This window comes from Hypanus sabinus, chromosome 2 (assembly GCF_030144855.1).
Source record: "Hypanus sabinus isolate sHypSab1 chromosome 2, sHypSab1.hap1, whole genome shotgun sequence".
Lineage (NCBI taxonomy): Eukaryota > Metazoa > Chordata > Chondrichthyes > Myliobatiformes > Dasyatidae > Hypanus > Hypanus sabinus.
Genome location: NC_082707.1, coordinates 18,868,470 through 18,885,205, shown reverse-complemented (window position 1 = coordinate 18,885,205; position 16,736 = coordinate 18,868,470). Strand labels below are relative to the sequence as shown.

General features: G+C 42.4%; 1 protein-coding gene across 3 annotated transcripts in view; it reads left to right on the top strand.

Moving 5' to 3' along the window:
* The first annotated feature begins 654 nt into the window (after nucleotides 1–654).
* Nucleotides 655–16,736, top strand: part of mbnl1 (muscleblind-like splicing regulator 1) — a 322,821-nt gene continuing 306,739 nt past the window's right edge. Inside the window, exon 1 of one of the 3 annotated variants that reach the window (XM_059992574.1) lies at nucleotides 655–791. The gene's annotated coding sequence lies outside the window, so the exon portion shown is untranslated. The remainder of the gene's footprint in view (nucleotides 792–16,736) is intronic. The other 2 variants (XM_059992595.1, XM_059992649.1) reach the window with 2 other exon arrangements.

Sequence of the window (16,736 nt, the reverse complement as noted above, 5' to 3'; positions counted from 1 at the left end):
TGTGTGTGTGTGTGTGTGTGTGTGTGTGTGTGTGTGTGTGTGTGTAAGAGAGAGTTAGACAATCAACTCTACATCAAGTACCCTGCACAAACATGCAGCTCTTTGTGCTTTAGGTGATAGGGTGAAGTGATAAAGGCTGTGGCCTGTTTTTTTTCGCTATGAGCCTTATCACTGAGTGACACACCAGTCAGCTCGGTGAAGAAAGCAGCAGCAGTGACTGTGGCAGAAACCACTGCCCATATTCCAGGAACAAGTGTCAGGTTTTTTTCTTCTTCTCTTGCAAAGGCAGATGCAGCAATCAGATTAAAACCAAAGTCACATTTAATGTGACTCCTGATTGGTTCAATCGGCAGGGTCTGTTAAAGTCGATTTAAGAAAAATAAAGTGCAAAAATGTTAGATTGTCCCGACGGGTCTTAGGGTCTTGAGTTTTCCGGAATTTATTGTGTCTCATGAAAACTGATGTGCACTTTTACAACAACCCAAGGAGTTAAAGCCAGTGTTAAAAATTATAATATATTCAAAAATTGGTCAGTTGTCATGGTAACCAGCAAGGGAGGGTGGTTGGTTCTGAGTGGCTAATTTGGTGCTCGTGGACCCATACTGTCTGAGGAGGATCTGACTCAAAGCCGCTCTCTCCTTCCCCCCCCCAACCAGGTCACCAGCATCCTCGGACTCCCACAGAAGTTCTAAACCCAGAGAGCAGACAGCAGCACCCCTACGGGTGAAATCCTCCAGATCTGCTCTCTGACTGAATCAAGGAAGAGGCAGCAACGGTGAAGGAGAAAGCAGGTCAGTGTTTTCGAAGTTGATCCTCGGGTTACTTCTGTTTGAAGTTTGCTTCTTTGCGCCATAAGATTTCGGGATTATTGAGTGGCTGGTGACGCAGTGACAATTACATGAGCACTTTTAGTCACTTTAGTAATTGAATGCCTGCCTTTACTATGGGTCCAGTCCACCAGCCACAGACATCAATCCTTGCCTTTCATTGCGATGTGAGCTTATCACTGCGAGGGCAGGAAACAAGCTCGATCTACCACATTATACCTTCATTCCACAGGACCACCCAAAAAGTTCAGAACTGCAGCTTCTAGGGTTGGGAGGGATTCAATTTGGAGTTGTAGACCAGGAGCGACTCTATCGGTCACTGTGGAGTCACTGTGAGATATGCCTGTTTCCTGGAGTCGCTGGGATTCCGTTGAAGGCAACTTCCTTGTCATGCAGTACAGTGTCAACTTCCCCTTAAAAGATGGCGCGATGATGTTGAAAGAGGGAGCCGACATCTTGCAATAAGGGGAGTGGCGATGCAATCCAGCAAAGCAGATTGCTTCAACTTTGTCCGTGACTTTTGGCTAAAGTTGGACCCTTGAACGCAGAATCCCCTGAAATAAAGGCACCCCCCCCCCCATTAAAATCTGTTGGCTGGAGATCTTTCAGTCCAGCTGTGGCAGGAAGTGAGGCAGAGCATACGAGGGCGGGGAGAGACATTGAATTGGTGTGGGTTTGTGTTCAGTGCGTGACTTCATTAAAGATGGCCTCGGGTACCTCAAACACTTTAGTTCTTCCAACATTTGGAAACGCTGTTTCTGCTTTTACACTTCTGCATTACTGGCTGCTGGGAGTTCCGCCCGCAACAGAAGATACTTCTGTCGTTTTACAAGAGTATCTTTTGCATAAAAAAAACCCCTGCACATGTTGAAACAATCAGTGGTGCAATAATGTCACAACCATGTCGTTACTTCACTTGAATGGACCTTCTTTCTTCTCCCCTCTATCATTGGGGAGAAGATACAAAAGCCTGAAAGCACATACCACCAAGCTCAAGGACAGCTTCTACCCCCACTGTAATGAAACTAGTAACCTATTGCTTACTACAGTAAGATGGATTCAAACTCACAATTTACCTCATATGACCTCGCATTGTATTGTTTACTGACACTACACGCCCTCCGTAGCTGCTACACCTTATTCTGCCCCTATTATTGTTTTACCTCCTTCTACCTCAATGCAAAGTGTACCGATCTGATCTGCATAAACAGTATGCAAAACAAGCTTTTAGCTGTAGCTCAGTACATGGATGGATAATGGCTTGGCATAGCAATGGTTCTGAGGTGACCACAAGAAACTGAAGCATTGTGGACACAGCTCAGCACGTCACAGAAGCCAGCCGCCACCCGCCACGGACTCTGTCTATGCTACTCGCTGCCTCAGTAAAACATCCAACGTAATCAAGGATCTCATTGACCCTGGATATTCTTCTTCTCCCCCGTCCAATCAGGCAGAAAGTAGAAGAGTCTGAAAGTGTGTACCACTAGGCTCAAGAACAGCTTCTACCCCATTGTAATAAAACTATTAAATTGCTGCTGAGATAGATCAAACTCGTTATGATCTTGCACTTTGTTTACCTGCACAGACTATCTGTACCTGTTAAGCTTTAATACTGCATCTGTTATTCTTTTGGTTTGTTCAACCTCAATGCAAAGATTTCTGACCTGACCTGACCTGATATGCGAGACAAGCTTTTCACAGCAGCTCAGTACATGTGACAATAGTAAACAAATAGTCAGTTTTATATGGTTTGCCACAAACTAGATGGGCTGAAGGGTCTGCTTATGTGTTGTCTTTTTCTTTGACTCTATGGCTCTACCAATACCAACAATGAACCAAAACTGAAACACCTAGTCATACACTATGCATAGTTTATTTCGGAGGGGATATATTTTTGAATTCGCTTGGCCCAAGTTTCTTTGGCTCTTAGCAGTTCGTAGATAGCGTCTATTTCAACATGTTTGTTTAGAGAGTTATCAGGACGAGAGCACTCCCAGAGAGAAACACCAACAAATGCACAGTGAGGATATCACCTCAACTGGTGAGGAAATGTCTGCAAGCTGATTGCCAAGCTCAGTGGCCAGCACAACATCAAATGCCTCAACCCAAACTACCAACACAGTGGAAGCTTTCCTCCTCACTTTGATGGGAGTTCTGTAGCCATCTTAAACAGATGATCTCCATCACCAAAGCTATTAGTTAGACCTCAACATGTGGAGCATGCCTTCCTCTCAGCATTGTCTTCAGGGAGGAGGAACAGGAGACCAAAAACCCACACGCAATATTTTAGGAGAAGCTTCTTCCCCTCTGATATCAGATCTCCAAGTGGTCCTTGGACACTACCTCACTATTCCTCTTTGGTTTGTTTGTTACGTTTTTTTCTCTTTTATTGTAACTTTTAGTAATTCTTATGTCTCACACTCCTGCCACAAGCTTCATACGTAAGTCAGTGATTCTGACTGTAACTGTAACTGTTCAGTTGTTTCATGGTTATTATTATTGATCTTGTTCTAATGACATGAATGTTAGCTTCCCAATTGCCATGGTGGGATTGCAACTGAACAGAGCGATACACACTCACGAAATGCTGGAGAAGCTCAGCATCTGGCAGGAACTATAAAGGGAAAAGAAAAGTCAATATTTCAGACTGAGACCCTGCATCAGAATTGGAAAGGAAGGGGGCAGAAATCGTAATAAAAGTTTGGGGCAGGGTGAGGAAGGGCACTGGCTTCCGTTAGGTGAAACCAGGTGAGTGGAGGGGAGAGAGGGGAAAAGGAAATATTGTAAGAAGGTGGCAGGTAGAAGACATAAAGAGCAGAAGAAGGTGGAAACTGACAGGTGAGGACAGTAAAACATGGAATAAAGAGAAGGATCTGAGGAACAAAAGGAAGGATAACGAATGTGATGGGTTTGACAGAGAGTCGCAGAGAGTGAACACTGAGACAGGGTGTTACAGAACTCCCATCAAAGAGAGGAGGAAAGCTTCCACTGTAGGAACTGAACAGTCCAGGTCTCTGCATTGCAATCGAATAACACGACCACTATTCTACAGATACGTCTCTACCAGAGGTGTAACGGTGCTCCTTCCCTCCACTAGCCTGCTGGTCACCCATGGGCGAGGGGTTGCACCTGATTAGCCCCCCCAATCAGGGTCATGGGAAGCCATGGGAGCAGGTGGTGGATGGTTGCACGAGCTGCTGGTGCACCTCACAAGTCCAGGTTATTCGACAACTGACACCAGGCAGACAACCTCTGAAGAATATTTGCAATGGCTGGGATCACCCGTCTTGTAAAGACACTGTCCAGAAGAAAGGATTGGCAAACCCCTTCTGTAGGAACATTTGCCAAAAACAATCATGGGTCGTGGAAAGACCATAATCGCCCATATCATACGACACAGCTCACAGTGAGTGTATTATGCTATTATGTCTATGATCACAACCTGACAAGTGGACTAAATGGGAACTCTGGTGTGACCCTACAGGCTTCACTCACTCTTACAAGTCTGCTCCAGCATCCACTGGCCTGGCTCCACATCCTTCAATTCCTGTGATTAACATTACAATGAAGAGTTGACCCAGCAGCTTCTTGTAAATGAGATTACCAATCTTCCCACATTCTCTGCATGTGGCGTTCTTTCTAAACTTCACTTTTGAAAGGTTTTGTTCAAGTACTTGGACTTTACCCAGTCGCACTGAATTCCCTAACTGGCCAGAATCAGTGTGGAACTGGAACTGGAATCAGTTTATTGCTGTCACTACAAGTGACAATAATAAACCAATTCCATAAGACATCATCATCATCATTATGTGCCGTGTCATGAGAGGTGGGTCATCATGGTCTTTCACCTGTCTTTAATCTGAGAAGTTCTAAGTTTTTCAAAACATTTACCTGTCTATCCCTTGATGTAGCTCATGAATGTCATGCACTGTTGACCACAACTTTTTCTTCCATCAATATTTCCCATCACTAAAAGATGTTTGAGTTTTTCTTTCTTCAGTACAGGTCCTCAAATTTCCAGCTGCCATTTCTTGACTGATGATATCAGCTCTCTTCTCGTTCCAGCTTTCTGCAGCACTTCCTCATTCGTTCCTCTGTCCTTCCATGATATTAACACCATTCTTCTCAAAAACCACATTTCTGCAGCTTTGAGTCTCACTTATCTTGTTTTGATATATTTCAATATTCACTTCCATATGTTAGTGTGGAATGAATGTAACACTGCAACACTCTGAGTTTGTGCCCATAGAAATTATGTTATTCTTTAGCATCTTGCTCAAATGCATGAATGTGCATTTAGTAATCCCAGTCCTTCTAATTTCAAAATTGGAATGTGAAATAGCAGCAAAAATGGGCCATTCAGCCCATTGAGTCTGTTTCACCTATCCCAATTCCATTTCCAAATTAAAGTACAATAAAAAGCTTGTCTTGCATACCATTCATACAGATCAGATCATTACACAGGGCATTGGAGTAGTAAAAGGTAAAATGATAACAGGATGCAGAATAAAGTTCAGCAGCTACAGGGGAAATGTAGTGCAGTAGATAATAAAGTGTCAGATCAAAACAAGGTAGATTGTGAGGTCAAGAGTCTATCTTAGGGAAACATTAAATTGTCTTATAATATTGGGGTTTACAAAGCTAGTGGTATATGCTTTCAGCTTTTGTATCTTCTACTTTTGAGGTATTGATTGATCGGTGGAGAAGTTTACTTTCTAACATTGATATCTCGAATGCTTTGATCAGATTATTCATAATAAATTCTTGCAAATTTTGACTGTAACATCTACCCTTGCATTTTAATTCTCATAGATCAAATGTTATCCTGGATAGTGCATGCTGTATTCTATTCCAGTCCTCAAAATCCCCCCTAAGTAGTGATGCTCAGACGATTTATAGGAGCTGTTTAGTGTCAAATTAAGACATAAACTAGCATAGAAGGAGTATTAAAAGGCATAGATTGTTTTCTAAATGCAAAGCATATCAGGAATTAGAGATGCAAAGGGATTTGGGATTATTTGTACAGGTTAATTTGCAGGTTGAGTTGATAGTAAGGAAGGAAAATGCAATGTTAGCACTCATTTCGATAGGACTAGAATATAAAAGGAAGGATGTAATGTTGAGGCTTTGTAAGGCATTGGTCAGACCGCACTTGGAGTATTGTGAGCACTTGTGGGCTCCTTATTGAAGAAAAGATCTGCTGGCATTGGAGAGGGTCCAGAGAATGATCCTGTGAATGATGTATGAGGAGAGTTTGATGGCTCTGGGCTTGTACTTGCTGAACTTTAGAAGAAGAATGGGGTTGGGGGGCTCTCACAGAAACATATTGAATATTGAAAAACCAAGATAGTGTAGATGAGGAGAGGATCTTTCTGATAGTTGAAGTCTAGCACCAGTGGTTACTTCTTCAGAATAGAACTATGTCCCTCCACAATAAAGATGAGGAGGAATTTCTTTAGTCAGAGGGTGATGTATCTATGGAATTCATTGCCAAAGGTAACTGTAGAGTCTCAGTCATTGGGTATATTTAAAGTGGAAGTTGATAGGTTATTAATTAGAAAGGATGGAATACTCCATAATTCTAGTGTTTCATGCTCCAATTTACCATATTTTTATGGTTGTTTAAAAGTTCTATTGCACTGTTCATTTTGAACAATCCACACTGAAGTATACATGACTTGAATCAATATAGCACCTTTCACAGTCTCAGTGTTCTCCAGAGAATTGTGAAGCCAGATATAACATGAGGCACATGATATACTGCTTAAGTGGTATTTGGTTCATTATCGTGATATGTACCACTGCAGAGTGAAAAACCTTGTTTTTCATGCCATCTACACAGATTGTTTAATCACATCAGTTCATTGAGATGGTACAATAACAGAATGCAGAATAAACTGTTACACTTACAGAGAAAGTGCAGTGCAGGCAGACAATAAGATGCAAGCCATAATGAGGTAGATTGTGAGGTCAGGTTTCCAGATTATCATGTCATTCAGTAGTCTTCCAACAGCAGTTAGCCTAATCTCAGTGGTTGGAAAAGTGTTGGGGTCTATTAGTAAGGATGAGGTTTTGTAGTACTTGGAGACAGATGATAAAATAAGTCAAAACCAGCATGGTTTCTCTCAGTGGATATCTTGACTGACAAATCTGTTAGAGTTCTTCAAGGATGTGAAAAGCAGATGGACAAAGGAGAAGTAGTGGATGCCATCTACTTAAATTTTCAGAAGGTGTTGGATAAGGTGGCACACATGAGGCTGCTTAGCAAGATGAAGTCCTATGGTGTTACAGGAAAGATACTGACATGGATAATGGAATGGCCGACAGGCAGGAGGAAGTAAATGGGAATAAAAGGGGCCTTTTCTGGTTGGCTGCCAGTGACTAGTGGTGCTCCTCAAAGGTCAGTATTGGGACCACTACTTTTCACTTTGTTTGCCAATGATTTAGATAATGGTGGTTTTGTGGCAAAATTTGTGGATGATACAAAAACAGGTAAAGGGGTAGGTAGTGCTGAGAAAGCAATGCAATTGCAGCGGAGCTTAGACAAACTGGAAGAATGGGACAAAAAGGTGGCAGATGGAATATAGAGTTGGGAAATGTATGATAACGCATTTTGGTAAAAAGAACAAAAGTGCTGACTATTATCTAAACAGGGAGAAGGTTCAAATGTCAGTTGTGAAAAGGGTCTTAAGAGTCCTCGTGCAAGACTCACAGAAGGTTATTATACAGGTTGAGTCTGTGGTAAAGAAGGCAAATGCAACGTTGGCATTTATTTCAGGGGGTATAGAATATAAAAGCATGGAGATAATGCTGAGCCTTTATAAGACACTTGCCACGCTACACTTGGAGTATTGTCAACAGTTTTGGGCCCCATATCTCAGAAAGGATGTGTTGTCATTGGAGAGGATGTTCATGATTCCAAGAATGAAGGGGTTAATATATGAGGTGCGTTTGGCAGTTTTGAGCCTGCACTCACTGGAATTTAGAAGAATATGTGGGGATCTGTTTGAAACCTACCGAATGTTGAAATGACCAGATAGGGTGGATGTGGAGAGGACGTTTCCTGTGGTGGGGGCTATCCAGAACTAGAGGACACAGCCTCAGAATTGAGGGGTGACCCTTTAGAACAGAGGTAAGAAGAATCCTTTTTTAGCCAAAGAGTAGTAAATCTGTGGAATGCTCTGCTACAGACTGCGATGGAAGCCAAGATCATGGATATATTCATAGAAAAAATTGATAGTTTCCTGTTCGCTCAGGGCATCAAAAGTTATGGCAAGAAGGCAGGTGTATGGGGTTCAGTGTGATCCGGGATCAGCCAAAATGGAATGGCGGAGCAGACTTGATGGGCTGCATGGCCTAATGCTGCTCCTGTGTCTTACGGTCTTATAATTGGCCTTTTAGCAGAATAGAAGCTGTTCTTGAGCCTGGTGGTATATGCTTTCAGGATTTTGTATCTTCTGTCCAATGGGAAAAGAGGGAAAGCCCAGGGTGGATGGGGTCTTTCATTATGCCAGCTGCTTTAACAAGGCAGAAGGAGATATTTACGGATTCAAGAAATGGGAGTTTGTTATGACTGGGATGGGTGGCGTCTTTCCCTAATCTGTCTGATTTACTGAGGCAGTAAGAAATGTAGTCAGAGTTCAGGAAAGAGAGGCTGGTTTCTGTGAAGCGTTGAGCTGTGTCCACAACTCTCTGCAGTTTCTTTCGTCTTGGGCAGAGCAGTTGACATACCAAACCCTGGTGCATCTAGATAGGATACTCTCTATGGTGCATCAATAAAATTCGGTGAGTGTCAATGGTATTCACTCAGTGGTCACGTTATTAGATACACCTGTACACCTGCTTGTTAATGCAAACATCTCATCAGCCAATCAGGTTGCAGCAACTCCATGCATAAAAGCATGCATACATGGTCAGGAGGTTCAGTTGTCGTTCAGACAAAGATCAAAATGGAGACGAAATGTGATCTAAGTGACTTTGACCATATAATGAATGTTGGTATCAGACAGTATGGTTTGAGCATCTGAGAAACTGCTGATCTACTGGGATTTTCATTTAGAAAACTAAAGTTTGCAGAGAATGGTGCAAAAAACAAATAAAACATTCAGTGAGTGGCTGTTCTGTGGGCAAAAACACCTGGTTAATGAGAGAAGTCAGAGGAGAATGGCCAGACTGGTTCGAGCTGACAGGAAGGCAACAGTGACTCAAATAACCACATGCTACAACAGTGGTGTGCAGAAGAGCATCTCTGAATGCAGCAACATATCAAATCTTGAAGTGAATAGATTAAGCAGTAGAAGATCAGAAACATACACTCAGTGACCCTTTATTAGGTACAGGCGGCACGGAATGAAGTGGCCACTGAGAGTAAACACTAAGTAAGTGCAGAGGCAAGGAATAGGAGGAAGGAGAATAGGACAGAACAGATGTGATACTGAAAACTGCACAGATGGGGGCCACTCTACCCTTTGGGTCAATGTAATCCCATCAACCCGACCCTCCTCCTCCTCTACTCTCTGTGCTCCTGCAACCTCTTCTCTCACATGCAGAATAACCTCTGTTTGATTCTTCTAGCCAATTAGATACTGAATTAGCTGGCTGGAATGCCTCTGGGATGTAGGAGAAACCCAGAGCACCCAAGAGAGAATAGTATAGTCACATGGAATCAGTACGCCCTAGAGCCTTGAGGGTAGGGGTGGTCACAGCCGCATCGCTCTGCATCAAATGACAAAGGGGATGATAGCACAAGGGAAAGGGAGTGGGGCTAGGAAATAGGACTGGGTTCGCAGAGGGTGTGAATGATTCCACTAAGGTCTGTCTGACTTCCGGGAAACTGAGACAGGATCAAGCATATCAGATTATGTTAATCATGGTTCATTAGAAACAGGTTGCAATGTTTCACATCAAGACTAGTGTCAAAGAAAAGCAGCAGAGTGCCTCGTAAGAGTGGGATTTCAGTATTAATTGGCTGGGCTGGTAGTTGAAATTGGCACTTTCCAATTGTAATTTCAGTCAGCTTTGATGGGTCCATAGTCTACCAAGTCTATAGTCCAGAAGACATAGGAGCAGCATTAAGCTATTCTGCCCATTGGGGACCATATCCTTCACCCTCAAGGGCAGAGACTTGTTGTGTTACATCTTGTTTTCCAGTTTACCACTTGTTATTAATTTGATTCCTGGACTCAGGAGGACAAGGAGTTTTGTCTTTGCCTATCACCCCACTTGTCTCTGGATCCAGCACATCATTCTCCACAACGTTTGCCATCGCCAATGGGATCCTACTAACAAACATATCTTTACCCCCTCCCCTACTCTCTGCTTTTTGCAAGGATTGCTCCCTCCATGATTCTCTTGTCCATTCCCCTCTCCCCATGGACCAGTCTCCAGGCACTTACTCTTGCAGGCATAATAAATGCTACACCTGCCCATTAATCTCCTCCTTCACCATCATTCAGGAGTCCAAACAGTCATTCCAGCTGAGGCAACATTTCTCCTGCGAGTCTTTCAGGATCATTTACCAGATCCAATGCTCCCAGTGCAGTTCCCTCGACTTCAGTAAAGTAGGGAGACCGCTTTGTCACGTACCTTCACTTCATTTGCAACAAGCAGGACTTCCTGGCAGCCGACCACTTAAATTCCAATCCCCATTCCCATTCTGACATGTGAGCTTGTGACCTCCAAGCTTACATGTCCACACCTCATACTTTGCCTGGACAGCTTCCAACCTGATGGTATGAACATCGATTTCTCCAACTTACGTAATTTCTCTCTCTTCCCCTTCTCTCCCATTCTTCATTCTGGCTCCCTTCTCACCTCTTCACTTCTCCTTACCTGTCTAACACCTCCCTCTGATGGTCCTCCTCCTTCCTGTTCTCCTCTCCCATCAGATTTATTCTTCCTCAGCATGTTAACTTTTCCATCTATCACCTCAAAGCTTCTTATTTCATTCTCTCCTCCTCTACCCACCAGCTTTCCTCTCACCCAGTCTCACCTACCTCCTGCCAGCTTGTACTCCTTCTCCTCCCTTACCTGCTTAGTCCCCCTTCCTTTCCAGTCCTGATGAAGTGTCTCATCCTGAAATGTTAACTCTTTATTAATTTCCATAGATGCTGCATGTCCTGATGAGTTCCTTCAGCATTTTGTGTGTGCTACTCAAGATTCAAGATTGTTTAATGTAATTTCCTGTACACAAATGTAAATGAGAATGAAATAATCATTACTCTGGATCTGATGCTGCACAAAAATACACAGTAAGATAAAGAACAAAATTTAAAAAACACAATAAATATAAATTCTTAAGGTAGCTTATATACATAGATTGATTGTATGTCCATAAAGTGATGCTAGACACAGGAGTGTCTGTACATGATGTGATAATATAGGAAATGATAAAGTAGAGGTGGTTTGAGTATAGGAACATGTTACTTGTCCAGACTCAGTGTCAGATGCCAGTTGTGTGGTGGAGTACATGGGTAGAGAGCAGCCGCACATGGGGCCATCCCAGTGCAGAATTATGCAGACTTCCTACAGCCAAAGGCAGGAATTAAACCCCCAACACTGCTTGCTGGTGCTGTGAAGTATTGCGCTAACCTCTCTCTTTGAAAGGACAGTCCTTGGATTCAGCGATGCAAGAGGCTCTGCAAATGCTGAATATCCAGAGTAACGCACAAAATGCTGGAGGAGCTCGGCAGAACTTTTGGCATTGGATCCTGATGAAGGGTCTCAGCCGTAGATGCCGCTTAACCAATTGAGTTCCTCTAGCACATTATGTTACATTTCAATTCTGAGCTTAGTCACAAGTCCATACTATCTTTGACTAAATTCTAAGAGGAACAGACTGCAGGAGCAGCTACAGAAACAGAGACAAAAGACAAAACAGAGACAGAAACAAAGTTCCTATGTTCCTTTTGCTGCAGGGCGGTGCACACTCAACACTTTAGGAACAGCTTCTTTCCCACCACCATCATATTTATATATACACACACAATGGGCTCCGGTTTGTTGGGGCACATCAGGAAGTTAGATACGGCCCTTGTGGCTAAAGGGATCAGGGAGTATGGAGAGAAAGCAGGTACAGGGTTCTGAGTTGGATGATCAGCCATGATCATACTGAATGGCGGTGCAGGCTCGAAGGACCAAATGGTCTACTCTTGCACCTATTTTCTATGTTTCTATGTTAACTATCAATGACAAAAATCACTGATGTTCAACACAAACACATGCAATTGGTGCTATTTAAAAATCGTTTACTCTAAGCCCAATATAGTGTCTAACGGTCACATAAGTTCATGTGTCCAATGTTGGTTAAAAACTGTTCCGCAACGGTCTCATGTCCTAATATCTCAGATACATGAAGGGAATCCTGGCTGGTTTCCTGATTAGCTTTTGGTCTTTGAGAGTCATCCCAAATAAGTAGTTGCCTCAGTTAACCGGAATTCACCGTAACGTGTATATATAAGACCATAAGATATAGGAGCAGAATTAGGCCACTTGGCCCATCGAGTCTGCTCCAACATTTCACCATGGATGATCCAATTTTCCTCTCAGCCCCAATCTTCTGCCTTCTCCCCATATCCCTTCATGCCCTGACCAATCAAGAATCTATCAACCTCTGCCTTAAATATACATAAAGACTTGGCCTCTACAGCTGCCTGTAACAAAGAATTCCACAGATTCATCACTCTCTGGCTAAAGAAATTCCTCCTCATCTCCCTTCTAAAAAAACGCCCCTATATATATTTCTATTGCAAACACCTGACCAAGCCCCATAACTCCTACAAAAGATGGAATTTCAACAGACCAGCATTTAGGAAAATACCACAGTGTGGTGCTGGCCAAAAGTACTACAGTACTTAACTTGAACCCAGAGTCTCCACTCCAAATGTAAACTACTATGCTCTGTGCTGTGGCTAAGAATTTGACAGGTCAAAGGAAAATGTTGGAATGTAAAATAAGTTCTACCCTAAATTGGACACAAACCACCAAGAATCCTCCTGTGAAATTTAGAAGGTTTCAAGATGTATGAATTAAAACCGGAATTGTGGAGGGTGTAAGTGTGCTCAAGCTAAAGGGAAATGAGTGAGGATGGTGCAATAGGAGCTCAAAGTAAATATATTATCATTGTACATACACTCACTAGTCACTTTATGATTTACTGTGGTACAATTGCTCGTTAATGCAAATATTTAATCAACCAATCATGGGGCACCAACTCAATACAGAAAAACATGCAGACACTGTCAAGAGGTTCAGTTGTTGTTCAGACCAAACATCAGAATGGGGAAGAAATGTGATCTAAGTGTCTTTGACTGTGGAATGATTGTTGATGCCAGACAGGGTGGCTTGAGTATCTCAGAAATTGCTGATCTCCTGGGTTTTTCACACACAACAGTCTTTACAGATTACAGAGAATGGTGTGAAAAACAAACAAAGTCCAGTGACTGGCTGCTCTGTGGGTGAAAATGCCTTCTTAATCAGAGAGGTCAGAATAAAATGGCCAGACTAGTTCAAGGTATCTGGATGGCAACAGTAACTCAAATAACCACACATTTTGACAGAGGGTGCAGAAGAACATCCCTGAATGCACAATGCACAATCATTGAAGCTGATCGGCTACAGCAGCAGAAGGCCACCTACATACAAAAATACACTCTGTGTCACAGATTCACTTTCCTGTGGGCATTCACATTCGATGATAGAATCAATGAACAACTACACATGAAAAAAGAGAAACAACCAATCAGCAAAAGAAGACAAGCTGTGCAAATACAAAAAAAAACAAATAATAATAGACAATAAATAATATTGAGATCATGAGATACAGAGCTTGAAAGCAAGTCCATAGGTTGTGGAATGTGTTCAGTGTTGAGGTGAATGAAGTTCTCCACATTGTTTCAGAAACCTGATGATTGTAGAGTAATAATTATTCCTAAACCTGGTGCTGTGGGATCCAAGGCTGCTGTGCCTATTTTCCATTGTGGCAGCAAGAAGTGAGCACAATGTGGGTGGGGGAGGCAGGAGACTCGATTATGGATTCTGCTTTCATGTGGCAATGCTCCTTGTAGATGTGTTCAATGGTAGGGTGGGCTTTTCTTGTGATGGACCGGACTGCAACCACTATGTTTTTTTAGGCTGATTGGAAAGCTTACCTATTTATATTAATCATCACTCATCAGGAGCAAATCATCAACCTGCATTCAGCATCATGAGAAGAACAGAACGAGAATCAATTGAAGCTGTGGCCAGGAGTGTCCATGGGATGGAAGTCAAAAGGTATAAAGGAGCCTAGAGATGTGGCATTGGAAATAGAGAGCCTAGCAATGTGGCATTGGGGGTTGGCATGCTAGCATAGTAGTTTTCATAATGCTAGAACAGCGCCAGCAATATGGATTCAATTCCCACCAATGTCTGTAAGGAATTTGTGTGTTCGCCCCATGACCATGTGAGTTTCCTTTGGGTGCTCCGGTTTCCACCCACATTCCAAAGATGCGCGGTTAATTGTTTTGTTATTACATTCAATTACAGTTATTAGGTTAATCTTTATTATGATTAATGGGTTCACATGGGTGTAATTGGGTGGTGTGGGCTCATTGAGCTGGAAGAGTCTGTTACTGTGCTTTGCCTCAAAATAAATGTATCAGTCAATCTATACGTACACATTGGTGTCATGACGGCAATCTTTCTCTCAATGTCAGCAAGATGAGGGGGCATAACTTTAAGGTAATTGGAGGAGTGTATAAGGGGGATGTTAGAGGTATGTTTTTGATACTGAGAGCAGTGAGTGGGTGGAATGCCCTGCCAGGGGTGGTGCTGGAGGCAGATGTGTGAAAGGCATTTAAGAAACTCTTAGCTAGGCGTGTGGATGAAAGATAAATGAGAATTGTAGAGTAGAGAATGGTTAGAGTAGGTTTAAAGGTGAGGATAACATGGTGGGCAGAAGGGCATCTACAGTACTGTGCACTAATAGTCTGTGTGTTCTGACTGAGCATGGACTTCTGAAGAGCAATGAGATGTGGACCACACAATCAACATGCAATGTCTGGTAACTCACCACCGTCAATCTTCCCCTTTTGTTTTTGGTTGATGAGACTTGTGCAGGAAATATGTTGATGAAAAGCGTAAGTATGTGTGTGTTAGATTGCTATTAAAAGCTAAATTTCCATGGTGTAGTGAGGCGATTACTATCTGCTTGTAAGTGCAGAGTATGAGTATATCTGAATGAACTTCACCTGATAAAATGATCTGGCTGCCCTTAGTTTGCAGACAGAAATGACTTCAGATGCTGGAACTTAGAGCAAAGAAGGTGGAAGGGCAGGTGGTAAAAGTGGTTAATAGAGTACTCACATCCCTGGGATTTATCAATAAAGGTAGAGAATGAAAGAAACGCAGAACTCTGGTTAGGCTGCGTCTGGAATATTGTGTACAGTCTTGCTAACCCTGTTATAGGAAGAATGTTGAGGCTTTAGAAAGGATGTAGAAGAGATTTTTCAGGATGTTGGCTAGAACAGAGAGCATGTGCTATAACCAGAGGATAGACAAACTTGGGTTGTTTTCTCTAGAGTGGCAGAGGCTGAGTGGAGATCTGATAGTAGTTTATAAGTTTATAGCCAGAGTAAACAGATTATATCTTTTCTCCCCAGGGTTGAAACGTTGAATTAAAGAGGGTATGCTTTTCAGATGAAAAGGGGTCGTTTCAATGGAAATGTGAGGGATGTGTTTTTAGCGCAGAGTGGTGGGTTCCTGAAATGTGCTGACATAAGACATAGGAGCAGAATTAGCCCAGTCTGCCCATCAAACCTGCTCCATCATACAATCATGACTGAGTTATTTTTTCTCTCAACCCCTTTTTCTGCCTTCTTCCCTTAACTTTGACACCCTTTCTAATCAAGAATCTGCTTTAAAAATACTCAATGACTCATGGCCATTTGTGGCAATAAAGCCCACAGGTTCACCACCTCCAAAAGGAGCTAGAAATAAGTTAATTGACAGGACCCTGGAGAATTCCTAAGGGAGTGGGATGAGCTGAATTTCTCTCAGAGTCAGTATAGACTTGATGGTCCGAATGATCTCCTTCCATACTGTAACCATTCTGTGATTGGTTGTGTAAAAATGTAACACAATACACTGCAACATCCCACAAAGTCTCTTTGACAGCGTCTCTCTCTCAAGATTCAAGATTGTTTATTGGCATTCTTCAGTAAACAAGTGTAAAGGGGAACAAAGTGATTGTTACTCCAGATCTGATACAACATAAAAAAAACACAATAACGCACAATAAAGCTACAAAAAATGCTACAATAACTATAAATATAAAAGCAATCCTCTCAAATACATTGCACAAGTAATTGATTGTATGTACATAACATGACACTAGGTGATATGCATGTGGGGGTTCTGGGGGGGTTGATTGTGTTGATTTAACTGTCCTGGGAGGAGGGTTAAGTTGAGGATATTAGAAAGTCATCTCTTGCAACTTTGCCTCTAAGTCACACACCACCCTGACTTGTAAATTTATCACCATTTCTGGCCTTGCCCCTGGGTTTAAATAGTTGGACCCCCTACTCAACCATATCAGTGGGCATATCGTTAACATGTGGACTACAGTTGTTCAAGAAGCAACATCTCCATTTCAAGCTTCTGAAGGGGAACAAATGGCTGCCTGCCCACACTGTACAAAAGAAATGAAGCACGTAGTGTAAATGTGTGTGTCATTTCTTTCCTGCTTTCTATTTAAGGGGATCTACATTAAACTTTAATAGTTAATCTCTGTTTAATTATTGAAGAGGGAAGACAGAAAAATCACTCAGAAAGTACTCAGTGATCACTAATCCTGGAGTTATATTCACTGTCTCGTTCACATCAAAAAGCTGCCTTCAGGGGCTATAATGAAGTATTGTTAATATGCTGTAA